This window comes from Globicephala melas, chromosome 3 (genome assembly GCF_963455315.2).
Source record: "Globicephala melas chromosome 3, mGloMel1.2, whole genome shotgun sequence".
NCBI lineage: Eukaryota > Metazoa > Chordata > Mammalia > Artiodactyla > Delphinidae > Globicephala > Globicephala melas.
In genome coordinates this window covers 133,035,563-133,055,485 of record NC_083316.1, presented here as the reverse complement: position 1 = coordinate 133,055,485, position 19,923 = coordinate 133,035,563, and the positions used below count along the sequence as shown (strand labels likewise).

The following is a 19,923-nucleotide window of genomic DNA, read 5'->3' as shown; positions in this document are numbered from 1 at the left end:
TTTTTTCAATTTTTTCTTATTGAGATATATTTGACATACAACATTTTGTACGTTTAAAGTACAACATATTGATTTGATATATTTATATTGCATTATAATTAGCAATGTAGCCTTAGCTAACACCTTTACCCAGTCACATAATTATCATCTCTCCTAGTGTTGGGAACAATTGAGATCTCATTTCTTGGCAATTTTAATTTTTTTTTTAGTTTATAATAGAGTTTTGTGTCTATAACCACTGTACTGTATATTAGGTCTCCAGGACTTACTTATCTATTAGTTGCACACAATAAAAAATTAATAGGAGCAATGTGACACTCTATTATTTAGGTGTCTTAAAACACCTATAATTTGGTGTTTTTAAAAAGGTATAAAATCGGACTTAGGAGCTATCCATTAAAAAAAAAAAAGATGTGGGGTTTCAATTAAAGAACTGCTGTGTGGCTGCTTACAAAAAGAAGCAAAGTTAGATTTCACTGATAGAAGTACAGTGCCCATATCCAAAGAAAAGGAAGATAACAGTCCCACTATAATCACTGTTCCAAGTAACACATTTTAAGAGAGACACTGATCTACTATAATATATTCAAAGGAGAACACATTTGGTTGGCAAATGGTCTAGGAAAATATTCCAACAAAAACTGGAGGTATATTGCCTAGGGGAGAGAAAGCAAAGAGAAATACAATACAAAGAAGTTTAGCGGTCACATTCTAAATGAACAAATAAGAAATGAAAAAAATTACAGTGAAAATTATCTATTGAAAAAATCCTCACAAACAACAAGACTTTACTGTATAGCACAGGGAACTATATTCAATATCTTATAATAAACTACAATGGAAAAGAATTAAAAAAAGAATATAGATGTATACATATATATATATGTATTGCAGTGTAACCGAATCACTTTGCTGTACACCTGAAATGAACACAATATTGTAAGTCAACTACACTTCACTTTTAAAAAATCCTCTAAACCACCTATAGAATACATACATATATATATATATATATACACATATACTTTTGTTTATACACACTGAAGTTTGAAAACCTCAGAGGGAACAAACAAAAGGAAAGTATCTATGCAACTGAATGGGCTTCAAATCTTTAGGATAATTTATCAACTCAAGAAGTGAATGGGAGGCTGTATTAGTTTCCTAGGGCTGTTGTAACAAAATACCAGACTTGAGGGCTTAAAACAACAGAAATGTATTTCCCCCACAATTCTATACAGATGCTAGACATCTGAAATCAACATGTCAGCAGGACCACACTCTCTCTGAGACTTGGGATGGACTCCTTCCTTGCATTTTCCTAGTTTCTTATAGTGGCATCAATCCTTGGTGTTCCTTGGCCTTGTAAAAAATTAATAAACAGAAATCTCAATTAAATAGAGTCAGGAAACCAGAAGGGGGAGCTCTCGTGCCCTGGGATGATAGCCGACCCCACGAGGAGGAAGAAAGACCTCCTCTTCTCTCCTGGCAACAACTCAGCCAATGAAAAGCTCTGTTTTTCTGGACTCATTGTTTACTATAGCCCTCCAGACTTCCTTTTCCCCTCTATAAAAATGCTGTCCTTCCCTTGCTGTGCTGGGACTTGCACATGGCTTGCCATGGTTGTAGACCCAAAACTGCAATTCTTTCCTGATCCTGAATAAACTCGTTTTTGCTGGAGAAATAACTAGCAGTGTATTTGTTTTAGGCCAACAGCCTGCAGCTGCATCACTCAAATCTCTGCTTCTGTTGTCATGTGACATTCTCCCTGTGCGTCTCTGTCTTCACATGACACTTTCCTTTTCTTATAAAGACACTAGTCATGTTGGATTAAGGCTCACTCTAATAATTACATCTTAACTTGATTATATCTGCAAAGGTCCTACTTCCAAATAAGGTCACATTCACATATACCTATCTTTTTGGTGCACACAATTCAACCCATAATAGAAGAATAAGCAAAATAGATTCTAAAGTAAATTTGCACACAGCAAGGTGTCCACCATTAGGTTTCATAGTAAGCCCTTATAACATCAACAGATGTTACAGATGTTTGTTGATGTGATAATTAATGTTTGCTAGGCTTCCAACTAAATTTTCCTTGTTCCAACCCACATGCATACCGTATGAAACTCTGAAAACTTTGGAAAGTTTTGGGAAGGAACTGGGCCAGCTGTTTTCTGTCTTTCTAAATTGACATTCTTCTGTGCTGACCCCAGTAACCAGCTTTACTTTCCTGTCCATGGGCAGCTTTCTGGGGAGGTCAGGTTCTACAGCCACCAGGTAAGTACATTCAGGTGAGATGGAACGGTCTTGGCCTCACTACTTAATAACCACAGGCTTCAGTCACCTCATATATAAAATGGAAACAGTAACATACCCCCCTCACAAGGTCACTGTGCATAAGTGAGGTAATATCTGTGAGAAGTACACTGAGAACAAATGCTGGTCCCTTGCAAGTGCTCAACAAATGGCAGCTATGTTCATTGTAATTACTTAAACAAGCTCTATCGTGTGAAAAGAGATTTAGTGAATTCTACAGTGATTTTAAGTGAATTCTTACTTACAGTGGTAAGTAAGCAATTATAGGGATCCATAAGTGGTCTGGTCTGCTTTGCAAAACAGAGTTCCCCATTGACAGATATGTGTAAACGAGGCTGTACCCATCTGTCAGGGATGCCACAGGAAGTTTGCTCTTATCTGGACATAGAGGGATAACACCTACCTTACAGCGTTATTGTAAAGACTAAGAAAATCACAAAGGAAAAAGGCGTGACTCAGTAGTTGAAATATAGCGAGGTGTTCAGGGGTGGTATTACTAATCACGTTTGTTACTAGGTCATTGTTAGAGAAGATTCTTGCCCAGAACAGAAAAATCAATTGAAAGACTCCCTTCCAACTCTCAGCTGACATAGTTTTACAGGAAGACCTACTGCTGAGTATAGTTTCTAGTTTATTTAATATTTGCCTTGTGAATAAAGAAATAAACCTAGGGGTCTAAGGGCTGAGATTTTGAGGACTCATAAAAATGTTTATTCTGAGATATTCATGGCAGCATTGTTTTTAAAAAGTTAAGACTGAGAAATAATTAAAACACACGAAGTTAGAGAACTGGATAAATAAACAGTAGTGCATGACTAAGAACACAGGCTCTGGAGTCAACCGGCCAGGTCTGAAGCTCCACTCCGCCTTTGGCAAGTTAAACTCTCTCAGCCACGCTTTACTTTTTTTCAGAGAGTGGTTGTGAGAATTAAAGCAGGTAAAGCATTTAGCATAGCACCCAACATAATAACAAGCCTTCAGTGACGGTGATGATGCTGTGGGTGCATCTTTTCTTGCTTCGTAAATAAAACTAGTATATGTAGCTAAATTTTCTTTAAGTAGGTCATACAATAGAGAAACGACAATACACTAACCCAATGATGAAAATTAGCATTACCAATGGTCATTGTGTACCTCCAGATGTGATATGCTAAGACAGATATGACATCACCAAGTAGAATTCTGACCAGGAATACGTAATGTGAGCATAGTCAAAAAAAGCAACAAATAAACCCAAATTGAGGAACATTCTATAAAATAAATGGCCTTTATTCCAAAATGTCAGTCATGAAAGGCAAAGAAAGGCTAAACACACAGTTCCAGATTAAAGGAGACCAAAGGGACATGACCACTCAGTGCTATATGTGATCCTGGACTAGATCTTGGGCTAAGGCAAAAAAAATGTTGTAAAAAACATTATTGGGGGAGCTTCCGGGAAGATGGTGGAAGAGTAAGACGCGGAGATCACCTTCCCCCCCTCCCACAGATACATCAGAAATACATCTACGCGTGGAACAACTCCTACAGAACACCTATTGAACGCTGGCAGAAGACCTCAGACATCCCAAAAGGAAAGAAACCCCCCAAGTACCTGGGTAGGGCAAAAGAAAAAAGAATAAACAGAGACAAAAGGATAGGGACGGGACCTGCACCAGTGGGAGGGAGCTGTGAAGGAGGAAACGTTTCCACACACTAGGAAGCCCCTTCGCGAGCGGAGACTGTGGGTGGCAGAGGGGGAAAGCTTTGGAGCCGCGGAGGAGAGCGCAGCAACAGGGGTGCGGAGGGCAAAGCGGAGAGATTCCCGCACAGAGGATCAGTGCCGACCGGCACTCACCAGGCTGAGAGGTTTGTCTGCTCACCCGCCGGGGCGGGCGGGGCTGGGAGTTGAGGCTCGGGCTTCGGTTGGAGCGCCGGGAGAGGACTGGGGTTGGCGGCGTGAACACAGCCTGCAGGGCTAGCCGTGCACCACAGCTAGCCGGGAGGGAGTCCGGAAAAAGGTCTGGACCTGCCGAAGAGTCAAGAGACTTTTTCTTGCCTCTTTGTTTCCTGGTGCGCGAGGAGAGGGGATTAAGAGCGCTGCTTAAAGGAGCTCCACAGACGGGCGCGAGCCGCAGCTAAAAGCGCGGACTCCAGAGACGGGCATGAGACGCTAAGGCTGCTGCTGCTGCCACCAAGAAGCTGTGTGCGAGCACAGGTCACTCTCCACACCTCCCTTCCGGGGAGCCTGTGCAGCCCGCCACTGCCGGGGTCGCGGGATCCAGGGACAACTTCCCCGGGAGAACGCACGGCGCGCCTCACGCTGGTGCAACGTCACGCCGGCCTCTGCCGCCGCAGGCCCGCCCCGCACGCAGTGCCCCTCCCTCCCCCCCCGGCCTGAGTGCGCCAGAGCCCCCGAATCAGCGGCTCCTTTAACCCCGTCCTGTCTGAGCGAAGAACAGACGCCCTCCGGTGACCTACACGCAAAGGCGGGGCCAAATGCAAAGCAGAGCCCCTGGGAGCTGTGAGAACAAAGAAGAGAAAGGGAAATCTCTCCCAGCAGCGTCAGAAGCAGCGGATTAAAGCTCCACAATCAACTTGCTGTGGAATACATGAATAGACAACGAATCATCCCAAATTGAGGAGGTGGACTTTGAGAGCAAGATTTATGCTGTATATCTTTGCTTCCCCCATTTGTCCTACGGTTCTATCCGTCCGTTTTTTTTTTCTTTGTTTGTTTTTTAATTATTTTTTAATTATTTTTCTTAATAATTATTTTAATAACTTTATATTTTATCTTATTTTATTTTACTTTATCTTCTTTCTTTTTTTCCTTCCTTCCCTCCTTCCTTCCTTCCTCGCTCCCTCCCTCCTTTCTTTCTTTCTTTGTTTCCTTCTTTCTTTCTTTCTTTCTACTTCTACTAATTCTTTCTTTTTAATTTTTCTCCCTTTTATTCAGAGCTGTGTGGATGAAAGGCTCTTGGTGCTGCAGCCAGGAGTCAGTGCTGTGCCTCTGAGGTGGGAGAGCCAACTTCAGGACACTGGTCCACAAGAGACCTCCCAGCTCCACATAATATCAAATGGTGAAAATTTCCCAGAGATCTCCATCTCAGCACCAGCACCCAGCTTCACTCAATGACCAGCAAGCTACAGTGCTGGACACCCTATGCCAAACAACTAGCAAGACAGGAACACAACCCCACCCATTAGCAGAGAGGCTGCCTAAAATCATAATAAGTCCACAGACACCCCAAAACACACCACCAGACGTGGACCTGCCCACCAGAAAGACAAGATCCAGCCTCATCCACCAGAACACAGGCACTAGTCCCCACCACTAAGGAACCTACACAACCCACTGAACCAACCTTAGCCACTGGGGACAGACACCAAAAACAATCGGAACTATGAGCCTGCAGCCTGCAAAAAGGAGACCACAAACAGTAACATAAGCAAAATGAGAAGACAGAAGAACACAGCAGATGAAGGAGCAAGATAAAAACCCACCAGACCTAACAAATGAAGAGGAAATAGGCAGTCTACCTGAAAAAGAATTCAGAATAATGATAGTAAAGATGATCCAAAATCTTGGAAATAGAATGGACAAAAGGCAAGAAACATTTAACAAGGACCTAGAAGAACTAAACAGGAAACAAACAACGATGAACAACACAATATATGAAATTAAAAATACTCTAGATGGGATCAATAGCAGAATAACTGAGCAGAAGAACGGATAAGTGACCTGGAAGACAAAATAGTGGAAATAACTACTGCAGAGCAGAATAAAGAAAAAAGAATGAAAAGAACTGAGGACAGTCTCAGAGACCTCTGGGACAACATTAAACGCACCAACATTCAAATCATAGGGGTTGCAGAAGAAGAAGAGAAAAAGAAAGGGACTGGGAAGATATTTGAAGAGATTATAGTTGAAAACTTCCCTAATATGGGAAAGGAAATAGTTAATCAAGTCCAGGAAGCACAGAGAGTCCCATACAGGATAAATCCAAGGAGAAATATGTGAAGACACATATTAATCAAACTGTCAAAAATTAAATGCAAAGAAAACATATTAAAAGCAGCAAGGGAAAAACAACAAATAACACACAACGGAATCCCCATAAGTTTAACAGCTGATCTTTCAGCAGAAACTCTGCAAGCCAGAAGGGATTGGCAGGACATATTTAAAGTGATGAAGGAGAAAAACCTACAACCAAGATTACGCTACCCAGCAAGGATCTCATTCAGATTTGATGGAGAAATTAAAACCTTTACAGACAAGCAAAAGCTGAGAGAGTTCAGCACCACCAAACCAGCTTTACAACAAATGCTAAAGGACCTTCTCTATGCAAGAAGCACAAGAGAAGGAAAAGACCTACAATAACGAACCCAAAACAATTAAGAAAATGGGAATAGGAACATACATATCGATAATTACCTTACATGTAAATGGACTAAATGCTCCCACCAAAAGACACAGATTGGCTGAATGGATACAAAAACAAGACCCATATATTTGCTGTCTACAAGAGACCCACTTCAGACCTAGAGACACATACAGACTGAAAGTAAGGGGATGGAAAAAGATATTTCACGCAAATGGAAACAAAAAGAAAGCTGGAGTAGCAATTATCATATCAGACAAAATGGACTTTAAAATAAAGACTATTACAAGAGACAAAGAAGGACACTACATAATGATCAAGGGATCGATCCAAGAAGAAGATATAACAATTGTAAATATTTATGCACCCAACATAGGAGCACCTCAATACATAAGGCAAATACTAACAGCCATAAAAGGGGAAATCAACAGTAACACATTCATAGTAGGGGACTTTAACACCCCACTTTCACCAATGGACAGATCATCCAAAATGAAAATAAATAAGGAAACACAAGCTTTACATGATACATTAAACAAGATGGACTTAATTGATATTTATAGGACATTCCATCCAAAATCAACAGAATACATATTTTTCTCAAATGCTCATGGAACATTCTCCAGGATAGATCATATCTTGGGTCACAAGGGAAGCCTTGGTAAATTTAAGAAAATTGAAATTGTTTCAACTATCTTTTCCAACCACAACGCTATGAGACTAGATATCAATTACAGGAAAAGATCTGTAAAAAATACAAACACATGGAGGCTAAACAATACACTACTTAATAACGAAGTGATCACTGAAGAAATCAAAGAGGAAATAAAAAAATACCTAGAAACAAATGACAATGGAGACACGATGACCCAAAATTTATGGGATGCAGCAAAAGCAATTCTAAGAGGAAAGTTTATAGCAATACAATCCTACCTTAAAAACAGGAAACATCTCGAATAAACAACCTAACCTTGCACCTAAAGCAATTAGAGAAAGAAGAACAAAAAAATCCCCAAAATTAGCAGAAGGAAAGAAATCATAAAAATCAGATCAGAAATAAATGAAAAAGAAATGAAGGAAACAATAGCAAAAATCAATAAAACTAAAAGCTGGTTCTTTGAGAAGATAAAAAAAAATTGATAAACCATTAGCCAGACTCATCACACAAAAAAAGGGAGAAGACTCAAATCAATAGAATTTAAAATGAAAAAGGAGAAGTAACAACTGACACTGCAGAAATACAAAAGATCATGAGAGATTACTACAAGCAACTCTATGCCAATAAAATGGACAACCTGGAAGAAATGGACAAATTCTTAGAAATGCACAACCTGCCAAGACTGAATCAGGAAGAAATAGAAAATATGAACAAACCAACCAGAAGCACTGAAATTGAAACTGTGATTAAAAATCTTCCAACAAACAAAAGCCCAGGACCAGATGGCCTCACAGGCGAATTCTATCAAACATTTAGAGAAGAGCTAACACCTATCCTTCTCAAACTCTTCCAAAATATAGCAGAGGGAGGAACACTCCCAAGCTCATTCTACGAGGCCACCATCACCTTGATACCAAAACCAGACAAGGGTGTCACAAAGAAAGAAAACTACAGGCCAATATCACTGATGAACATAGATGCAAAAATCCTCAACAAAATACTAGCAAACAGAATCCAACAGCACATTAAAAGGATCATACACCATGATCAAATGGGGTTTATTCCAGGAATGCAAGGATTCTTTAATATATGCAAAACAATCAATGTGATAAACCATATTAACAAATTGAAGGAGAAAAACCATATGATCATCTCAATAGATGCAGAGAAAGCTTTCGACAAAATTCAACACCCATTTATGATTAAAAAACCCTCCAGAAAGTAGGCATAGAGGGAACTTTCCTCAACATAATAAAGGCCATATATGACAAACCCACAGCCAACGTCGTCCTCAATGGTGAAAAACTGAAAGCATTTCCCCTAAGATCAGCAACAAGACAAGTTTGCCCACTCTCACCACTCTTATTCAACATAATTTTGGAAGTTTTAGCCACAGCAGTCAGAGAAGAAAAGGAAATAAAAGGAATTCAAATCAGAAAAGAAGAAGTAAAGCTGTCACTGTTTGTGGATGACATGATACTATACATAGAGAATCCTAAAGATGCTACCAGAAAACTACTAGAGCTAATCAATTAATTTGGTAAAGTAGCAGGGTTCAAAATTAATGCACAGAAATCTCTGGCATTCCTATATGCTAATGATGAAAAATCTGAAAGTGAAATCAATAAAACACTCCCATTTACCATTGTAACAAAAGGAATAAAATATCTAGGAATAAACCTACCTAAGGAGACAAAAGACCTGTATGCAGAAAATTATAAGAAACTAATGAAAGAAATTAAAGATGATACAAACAGATGGAGAGATATACCATGTTCTTGGATTGGAAGAGTCAACATTGTGAAAATGACTCTATTACCCAAAGCAATCTACAGATTCAATGCAATCCCTATCAAACTACCACTGGTACTTTTCACAGAACTAGAACAAAAAAATTCACAATTTGTATGGAAACACAAAAGACCCCGAATAGCCAAAGCAATCTTGAGAATGAAAAACAGAGCTGGAGGAATCAGGCTCCCTGACTTCAGACTATACTACAAACCTACAGTAATCAAGACAGTATGATACTGGCACTAAAACAGAAAGATAGATCAATGGAACAGGATAGAAAGCCCAGAGATAAACCCACGCACATATGGTCACCTTATCTTTGATAAAGGAGGCAGGAATGTACAGTGGAGAAAGGACAGCCTCTTTAATAAGTGGTGCTGGGAAAACTGGACAGGTACATGTAAAAGTATGAGATTAGATCACTCCCTAACACCATACACAAAAATAAACTCAAAATGGATTAAAGACCTAAATGTAAGGCCAGAAACTATCAAACTCTTAGAGGAAAACATAGGCAGAACACTCTATGATATAAATCACAGCAATATCCTTTTTGACCCACCTCCTAGAGAAATGGAAATAAAAACAAAAATAAACAAGTGGGACCTAATGAAACTTCAAAGCTTTTGCACAGCAAAGGAAACCATAAACAAGACCAAAAGACCACCCTCAGAATGGGAGAAAATATTTGCAAATGAAGCAACTGACAAAGGATTAATCTCCAAAATTTACAAGCAGCTCATGCAGTTCAATATCAAAAAAACAAAGAACCCAATCCAAAAATGGGCAGAAGACCTAAATAGACATTTCTCCAAAGAAGATATACAGACTGACAACAAACACATGAAAGAATGCTCAACATGATTAATCATTAGAGAAATGCAAATCAAAACTACAATGAGATATCATCTCACACCAGTCAGAATGGCCATCATCAAAAAATCTAGAAACAATAAATGCTGGAGAGGGTGTGGAGAAAAGGGAACACTCTTGCACTGTTGGTGGGAATGTAAATTGATACAGCCACTATGGAGAACAGTATGGAGTTTCCTTAAAAAACTACAAATAGGACTACCATATGACCCAGCAATCCCACTACTGGGCATATACCCTGAGAAAACCATAATTCAAAAAGAGTCATGTACCAAAATGTTCATTGCAGCTCTATTTACAATAGCCCGGAGATGGAAACAACCTAAGTGTCCATCATCAGATGAGTGGATAAAGAAGATGTGGAACATATATACATGGAATATTACTCAGCCATAAAAAGAAACGAAATTGAGCTATTTGTAATGAGGTGGATAGACCTAGAGTCTGTCATACAGAGTGAAGTAAGTCAGAAAGAGAAAGACAAATACCGTATGCTAACACATATATATGGAATTTAAGGGGGAAAAAATGTCATGAAGAACCTAGGAGTAAGACAGGAATAAAGACACAGACCTACTAGAGAATGGACTTGAGGATATGGGGAGGGGGAAGTGTAAGCTGTGACAAAGCGAGAGAGAGGCGTGGACCTATTTACACTACCAAACGTAAGGTAGATAGCTAGTGGGAAGCAGCCGCATAGCACAGGGAGATCAGCTCGGTGCTTTGTGACCGCCTGGAGGGGTGGGATAGGGAGGGTGGGAAGCGGGGAGACGCAAGAGGGAAGAGATATGGGAACATATGTATATGTATAACTGATTCACTTTGTTATAAAGCAGAAACTAACACACCATTGTAAAGTAATTATACTCCAATAAAAATGTAAAAAAATAAAAAACAAAAACAAAAACATTATTGGGACAATTGGCAAAACGTGAATATGAACCATAGATAAAAGTACTGTATTAATTAACTTCTAAATTTAATAACTGTACTGTGGCTATGTAAGAAAATATCTTCGTTCTTAGGAAACGGGCACTGAGGTATGATGAAATAAAGGGGCCTCAGCCATGCAGCCTCCTTTCATATGGTCCAAAAAATTAAAATTTTTATATGTATGTGTACACATACATACACACATGCAGAGAAAACAAGAGTGAGAATGATAAAGCAAATGTGGCAAAATGTCAAAAATCAGTGAATTTGGGTAAAGTGTATTTGGGTATTCTCTATACTAGCAATTTTCCTTAAGTTTAAAATTATTTCAAAGTTAGTTGTTTGTTTTTTTAATCTATAGAGAAGGGAAAGTACTGGGAGTAGAGATGAAACAAAATTGGCCACAAGTTGACCACTGTTGAATCTGAGTGATGAGCACATGGGGTTTATTATACTCTTCTGCCTACTATTGTATATATTTTTAAATCAAGTCATAAGGTGCCATGATAAAATGATTGTTTTGTAAAACGTCTGTGTGCTCATACATGTAATAGTGGCATATGTGTGCGCAAGTCTGTGTACATGTGGCTGATTATGGTGTGTGCACATTTGTACACACACATGAATGTGAGCAACTGTGCACACATATGTACCAAAGACTATTTACCAAAGGGTCCAAAGTGCCTCTTTCTCAACAAGGCCACACAGAATTTGATCTTGAGAAACTTAACACTCTCTTCCTCAACTTTCCCTTCTGTAAAATGTGAATGACAGTAGGAACTACCTCCTCTGGTTATTAGTGAAGTTTAAACATGTTAATATATGTAAAATGTTTAGAACAACGCCTTACACTGCTTTTACTATTATTTTTTAGGTATTAGTATTTAGGTGTTTTTTAGGTATTTTTTAGGTATTAGTAACATCATGGGTAATTTTTGCTGTCTCCTTTACACCTTTCCTTATTGTCCGAACTTTCTTTTTTACAGTAACTTCATAGTCTGGAAAAAAAAAAAAAAGAACTTTTTTTATTTTAGCAAAATAACAGAGAGAAGGAAGGAAAGAAGGAAGGGAGGAAGGGATAAAGAGAGGAAGGAAAGAAAGGAGGATAGAAGGGAGGGAGGGAGGGAAGATTTGCCCTCTAGGGCTAATTCCAATTTCTCCTACAGCTGAACTCTTCATTGGATCATTTTTTTTTTATATAAATTTACTTATTTTATCTATTTATTATTGGCTGCATTGGGTCTTCGTTCCTGCAGGTGGGCTTTCTCTAGTTGCGGCGAGCGGGGGCTACTCTTCATTGCATTGTGCGGGCTTGTCATTGCGGTGGCTTCTCTTGTTGCGGAGCACGGGCTCTAGGCGTGCGGGCTTCAGTAGTTGTGGCACGCGGGCTCAGTAGTTGTGGCTCGTGGGCTCTAGAGCACAGGCTCAGTAGTTGTGGTGCATGGACTTAGTTGCTCTGCGGCACGTGGGATCTTCCCAGACCAGGTCTCAACCCCGTGTCCCCTGCATTGGCAGGCGGATTCTTAACCACTGCGCCACCAGGGAAGCCCCCATTGGATCATTTTAATCGCTGTTATTTGAATAAGACTTGAGGGGATTTCCCCCCCCCTGGAAAATTAAAAATTATTTTGTAATGCAAATGGTCCTTCTCTGGTGTATTTGTCCTATAATTAGGGAATTGGAAGTTTCTTAAAGGCAATGCAAACGTGAGTGCCCATTCAGATAAGGGCAATCTTTTCTCTTTTCCTAATTTTAATTTTGAACTTTTTTTAAAATATAAAAATAAATAAATTTATTTAAAAAAATAGTTACCCAGATCAGTATATAATTACAAATGTGGTGTCATAAAGGAAGGTGTCACACCGTATATACTTCAAATTTACTTTTGATTATCTACTACTAATAATAACTTTGACTAACACTGGTTGTGGTATTAATTAGGAGATTTCCAGTTGTGACAGAAACCCAACTGAAAGTAGCTTAAGAGAAAAAAGGAATTTATTGGTTCACCCTTGGCACACCCAGAAGCAGAAGCTTAAATGATAACTCCCTTTGAATTTCCAGACCCCACCTTCCTCCTCAGTGTTAATTTCTCAGGCAGCCTCTCTCAATGGGGCCAAACAGATGGTTACTGGCAATCCAGGTATACAAGGATCTATAAAATTCTAGATCCAGGGGAAAGAGCGATGCCCTCTGTCCCAAGGTCCCTGTATCAAACCCTTAAAGAAGACCTGATCTGCCCAATTTGGACCATGTGCTCTTTCTGAACCAATCCTTCAGGCCAAAGGAATGAATGCTCCCATTGGTCAGGCTGGATCCTATGCCCATGCATTGTGCCTGGGGTACTGGCAGGATAGATGGCATCCAAACTCTAAAGAATGGTTGTCATACCAGCGTAAAAGGTGTTGGATGGTCAAAAGCCATCTGGCCACCCCATGGCAGTGTCTGAAATTCTGTCTCTTCACAAAGCCTTCATAATAGAGTGCACACTCCGAACCAAATTCAGGCAGGTAGGGATAGAAGGCAAAGGCTTCCAGCTTCTAGCTTGGTCAATGTCTTAGCAGGCTGAGTCCACCAGAGGTCAGGGCAGAGCACAAAGCAGGAATGGTCCAGGAGCTGGCTCTTCAACCCTGCTCAAATCAGCAGCTCACACCTCAGTCCCTGGGAACACCGAGACTGTAGTCATCAGAAACAAAACCCAGGCTGCAGCAAGGGACCAGATTTCCTTCAGAATTGGCTACCTAAGGGACAGGTCTAGACGGGAGCAGGGGCAGACAGGGAGAGAGAAGTGATTTCTAAAACATTCTATTCTGCAGCTGCGCATGTTATGCTGAAGAAACACAGCTACAGTGCCCCAGAATCATGCAAAATGAAACACAAAATGTATCAGGACAGAATCGACCAGAAAAGCTAGATTCTGGTCTCTGCCACCGCCTGCCTCTCTCGACTCTCCTTCCACCACACTTCTGCCTGCTCACTATGTCAGCCACACTGATTGACTTTCTGCAATTCAATCATACCAAACTGGTTTCCTCAGAGCCTTTTGCCTTGTGGTACCCTCTGTTCAGAGAGTCCTTTTCATAGATCTTGCCCCTTCCTGTCAAAGAAATTTCATATGAAATGTTAGTACCCATCTAAAGTAATGTCCCACCCAGTAGCACTAACACATCATCATGTTTATTTCCTTCATATCATTCATCACCCTCTCAATATGGCTGTTAATTTGTTAACTTGTTGTTTTCCCCACCCCACAACAAAGCACAGGAAACTCAGGGACTTTCTTCTGAAGTTTATCGAGCACCCAGAATAGTGCCTCCTCAGAGCATAAGGGCCCAGGAAACATCTGATGAATGAACAAACTAATGAATGAGCCCTAGTTTCCCACATAAAAAATTAGATGGTTAGATTATGCTATATTAGCAATGGCTACCATACATTGACCATACATTACATGCTGGGCACATTGGTAAGGGCTGTGGGTAGCGCTGTAGATGGTTGACTTTATATTTTTTTCAGCCCTAACAAGATCCCAAATATTCTCAGGCAGGACCTCAAATATCCAAAATGATGTTTCCGATGCCAAAATTCCTCACTTGGCCATTATTTCTTTGGCTTAGTTCAGAACCTTTCAAACTAACTTTTTTGCTGAAGAAACATTTGCTCAAGTGAAATTTCACCTGGAAGTCCTATATGAAAAACAATTGAAAAAAAATATGCGTGTTAGCCCAATAAAAAAGCCTCCACCAAATTTCAGGAAAAGGAATCATAAAGACCATCATCAATGACCACAAGGTAATTGAGCTAATTGGGAGACATTTCTCTTGCAGAAGTATTCCAGCTAATAAATGAAGGGATGATAAATTTAGTATTTTGCTACTTGTCATGATTTAATGGATCTCAGCAATGAGCATGGAAGCCTACTAACCTCACAAAAAGAAAGACCATCAGCCTCCTGATAAAAGAACACACCACCGTGCATGAAGGAGTCTCACCAAAAAGATCACATCTAAATCTCATCAGCCTTGCAATTTTAACTATCAATTTACAGGAAGTACAGAGGAACTTGTTAATGTACACCACAGGAATACAATCAGGAAAATCCAAACAGTAGGAAATTAACAACATGAATTCATCAAAAATAAATAACAAGACAGGGAAGGAAGGAGATGGAGTAGAAAGTGACAGACTGAAAGAGGTTTAAATTCATATGAACCAATCACAAAATATAAATGATTTTTGGATCCTAATTCAAGCAGATAATCTGAAAAACCAAGATTTCAAAATGCATAAGACAATTAAATTTTAACACTGACTAGATGATGGTATTGAGGAATCAGTATTTTTAGAATGGCATTTAAGTTATATTTCTTATAGAGAGTATTTTTATTTTATAGATACAAACTAAAAAATGAATAAAATGAAAAAAGAAGTTAATAAAGAGACAAATTAAAAATCCCCACATATTTGGACATTTGAAAATACACTGAGCCAAAAATTATTACAACTTTTCAAACTAGAAATAAAAAAGCCATTGAAACATCATACAGGTTTTAAATTTTAATAATGTAAATATTGATAGCTATATCCATATAAATGAAAAGCTGTTTGGGATTTTCAATAATTTTTTTATGTCTAAAAGTGTTCATCAGACAAAAAAAAAAAAAAAAAAATGAGGAAACCACTGTGGAGTATCACTAACCGTAATAGGTCCCTTTCTTGCTATGTCCTCATAAGGAGCCATTGTTATGGAATTCTAAGCACCTATACAAGTTCCTGGTTGGCCTAGATTTGTGGTCCTTCTAGCTTGGGAAGCTGCTGAAAGTGACCTGAGGGATTTTGACCAAAGTTAGCTTGTTTTCTCCTTTACATTGTAGGCTGTCTGTATATTCCATTTGTGGGTTTTTTTGGTTTTTTTTTTTTTGGTTTTCTTTTTCATTTTATTTTTTTCTCTTTTTAATTTTTCTCATTGGTTTCCATTTTTCTTTTTCTCTTTTTTTTTTCACTTATATCTTTTTTCTTTCCCTCATTTTTTTCTTTTTTATTATTTTTTCTCATTTCTTTTTTACTTAGTGTATTTTTATTTTAGTTTGTCATTGTGGTTTCCTTTTCTTTCTTTTTTCTTTGGCTGCATTGGGCCTTCGTTGCTGCACACAGGCTTCCTCTAGTTGCGGCGAGCGGGGGTTACTCTTCGTTGCAGTGCGCAGGCTTCTCATTGTTGCAGAGCACGGGCTCTAGGCACACAGGCTTCAGTAGTTGTGGATCTCAGACTCTAGAGCGCAGGCTCAGTAGTTGTGGCACATGGGCTTTGTTGCTCCATGGCATGTGGGATCTTCCTGGACCAGGGCTCGAACCTGTGTTCCCTGCATCGGCAGGCGGATTCTTAACTACTGCGCCACCAGGGAAGCCCCTGCCATTGTGTTTTGATTCCATTATAAAGATCAGTTCATCAGGTAGTGTGAAAAGTGATTTTCTTTAGAGGTGACCTGGACCAATCTAACCAGCTTTTCCGCTGATCTTGGAACACCTTGCCTTCAACCCCTGCAGCGAATCTAACATGCTGCAGGGCTTTCCACGATCTCTGCTGAGGAGGAGACCCATGCTGGCAACAACCAGCTCCTCAAGACCAACAGCAAGGGTACCTTTGCCAAGGTGAAGTTGGCCTGACACATCCTGACTGGGAAGGAGGCAGCTGTGAAAATCATTGACAAGCGTCAACAGGATTCCTCCAGTCTCCAGGGACTATCCCACAAAGTAAAATTCATGAAGGCTTTGAATCATCCCAATACAGTGAGGTTATTTGAAGTGATGGAGGCTGAGGACAAGACTCCTTGTCATGGAATATGCTACTGGAAGAGAGTACCTAGTGGCTCTTGGCAGTTTGCAAGAAAAAGAGATCCAAGTCAAATTCTGCCAGATAGAGTCTGCTATAAAGTACCAGCACCAGAAGTTTATTATCCTGGATGCTGACATGACCATCAAGATTGCAGACTTTAGCCTCTGCATCAAATTCACCTTTAGCAATAAGCTGGATACCCTCTGTGGCAGTCCCCTGTTATGCTGCCCTGGAACTCTCCCAGGGCCAAAAGTATGATGGACCCTCCATTGCTGTGTGGAGCTTAGGAGTCTTCCTTTATACTGGTCAGTGGAGCCCTGCCTTTGACGGGCAGAACTTCAAGGAGATATGAGAGGGAGTACTGGGCAAAATATACCATATTCTCTTAGACTTGTGCATGGAACATGAAAACCTGCTCAAGAAATCTTTCATTTTCAATCCCAGCAAGAGAGATACTTTAGAGTAAATCATGGAGGATTCATGAACGAATGTGGGTCATGAAGATGAGAAGCTAAAGCTTTATGTAGAGCCACTCTCTAACTACAGGACCCTGCAGACTGAGCTGATGCATCCATAGGTTACACACAGAAAGGGATCCTAGGACTCACTTAGGTTAATTGCCAAACACTGCAGCCCAGCACAACCTCCAGTGTGTCCCTGCGGCCTCCTCCTCCACTCAAAACTTTAGCAGCGATGCTGGGACCCCAGATGGAACAAATTTTCTCCACAGTTTATCCAAAGGAAATTCCCTACACACTGGGCAGTATATTTGGGATCAACAGATTTTTGCCCCAATGTGATCCCAGCCTCTCCCTCGGGCAATAACCACAGCTAGCACTGGGCCACTGGCGGCTTCTTTAGCAAGTTCTCCCTCAAGTTTATATGAAGGTATGCTTATTTCAGGTGTGCCAGAAGGAACCTGCATAAACCTGTAAGCAAACAGCATATGGAGATACTCAAAGCTAGGGAGGCCAAGCCACACACTGCACTTTACATGGAGTATGAAGATCACAAACTCCATGGAGTCCTTTAACATGGCATGAAAATTCAGCAAGGTGCTCGACACAAAAGCTGCCAGTATGAGCTGAATAAGGAATGGTGCTACTGTGCATGCATGGCACCCCAGGGCCAAGAAGGCTTCCTGCAGTGGGAGGCGGAGGTGTGCAAACTCCCACAATGGTCCTCAACAGGGTCATTTAAACACACAGCCAGCACCTCCATGGCCCTCAAAAGCATTGCCTCTAAAATAACCAAGGAACTTAAGCTTTAAAAGGCTGCCAGATTTTTAGCGCAGTGAAACTACTCTATATGATACTCTTAACCATAGATTCATATCCTTGTACATTCATCTGTCCAGAAACATAGAGCGTACAACACCAGGAGTAAATCCTAATGTAGACTATGGACCTTGGGTAATAACGACATGTCAATGTAAGGTTCATCAGTTATAACAAATGTACCAACCTGGTGGGGGATGTTGACAGTGGGAGAGGCTATGCATGTGTGGGGACAGGGAGTATATTAAATCTCTATCTTCCTCTTAATTTTCCTGTGAACCTAAAACTGTTCTTTTATTAAAAAAAAGTCTTTTTTTAAAAGGCTGCCAGGAACCACCTAGGAGACAGAAGGACGGGCCAGCTGGCTCCATCTGCCAGCCTGCCACCTAGCCCCACCCCAAAGGCAGTGACTGGACTGGTCTGTTTCCCCTGGGGCACTTATCCCCTCCCCTGCCCTTCTGGGTCTTTTCTTCCTTGTTTGTGAGAGAGGGCAGATTGTTCTGTAAAATAAAGATAAAAAACAAAACCCTTCCTCCTTCCTCCTTCCTCTTTCCTCTTTCCTCTTTCCTCCTTCTTCCTTTCCTTGCCCCTCCTCCTCCCCCTCTTATATTTTGGCCTACACAGAAAAAATTTGGTTACATACAGAGGGAACTGAGCAAATAGTTAAATACATCAAGGATAATGAAAACCAGGTTTCTCCATGGAAAAAGAGTTACAAATATGGAAAAGGATAGGATAGGATAGGATAGGTTAGGGTAGGATACGATAGGATAGAATAGGATAGAATAGAATAGAATAGAATAGAATAGAATGCTCAGAAACAAAGCCACACACTTATGTAATATTGATAGATGACAGAGGGGACACATCAGTAGGGAAAGGAGTAACTGTTCATTAAATACAGCTGTAAAAAAAAATTGCAATCCATGTGGAAAAGGAAGAAATTGGATCCCTGCCTCACATTATAACCAAAAATCAATTCTATTGTAGTAAGGGCATAAATATGAAAACAAAACTTTTATTTTTATTATTTTTTTTGAAGTATAGTTGATTTACAATATTATGTTAGTTTTAGGTGTACAGCACAGTGATTCAGGTTTGTTTTTTTTTTTTTTTGCAGATTATATTTCATTAAAGGCTATTACAAGATAATGAATATAACTCCCTGTGCTATACAGTAAATCCTTGTTGCTTATCTATTTTATGTATAGTTGTTTGTATCTATTAATCCCAGATACAATCTGTTAATTCCACAGGGGGAGGAGGGACAAATTAGGAGTATGGAATAAACAAAACTTTTATTTTTAAATAGAAAAAATTAAGTGGATTTTTGTGTGTGTGTGTGGTACGCGGGCCTCTCACTGTTGTGGCCTCTCCCGTTGCAGAGCACAGGCTCCGGATGCACAGGCTCAGCGGCCGTGGCTCACGGACGCAGCCGCTCCGCGGCATGTGGGATCCTCCCGGACCGGGGCACGAACCCGTGTCCCCTGCATCGGCAGGTGGACTCTCGACCACTGCACCACCAGGGAAGCCCCACTAAGTGGATTTTTTTAAACTTTGAGGTAGGGAATGATTTCTAATCAGGACATAAAAAGCATTGACTATGAAAAAAAAGATTTATCAATTTGACTGTTTAAAATTAAGAATTTATTAGTTATCAAAAGACACCTTAAAGTATGTGAAATAAATTACAAACTTGGAGCAAATATTCCCAGTGCATGCAACTAACAAAGAATCAGCATCAAGAAAACCTCCTTTACAGCAATCAGAAAAGTACAAACAATTCATTGTAGGGGTCAGCAATTTTTCTTAAAGGATCAGATTGTAAATACTTTAGTCTTTGAGGACTATCTGGCCTCTGTCACAACTACTCAG

General features: G+C 40.0%; 2 pseudogenes; both read left to right on the top strand.

Moving 5' to 3' along the window:
- The first annotated feature begins 13,542 nt into the window (after positions 1–13,542).
- On the top strand, positions 13,543–17,383 carry LOC138842297 (serine/threonine-protein kinase MARK2 pseudogene; annotated as a pseudogene).
- Positions 17,384–17,464: 81 nt separating this feature from the next.
- On the top strand, positions 17,465–18,041 carry LOC115840749 (serine/threonine-protein kinase MARK2 pseudogene; annotated as a pseudogene).
- Positions 18,042–19,923: the final 1,882 nt, after the last annotated feature.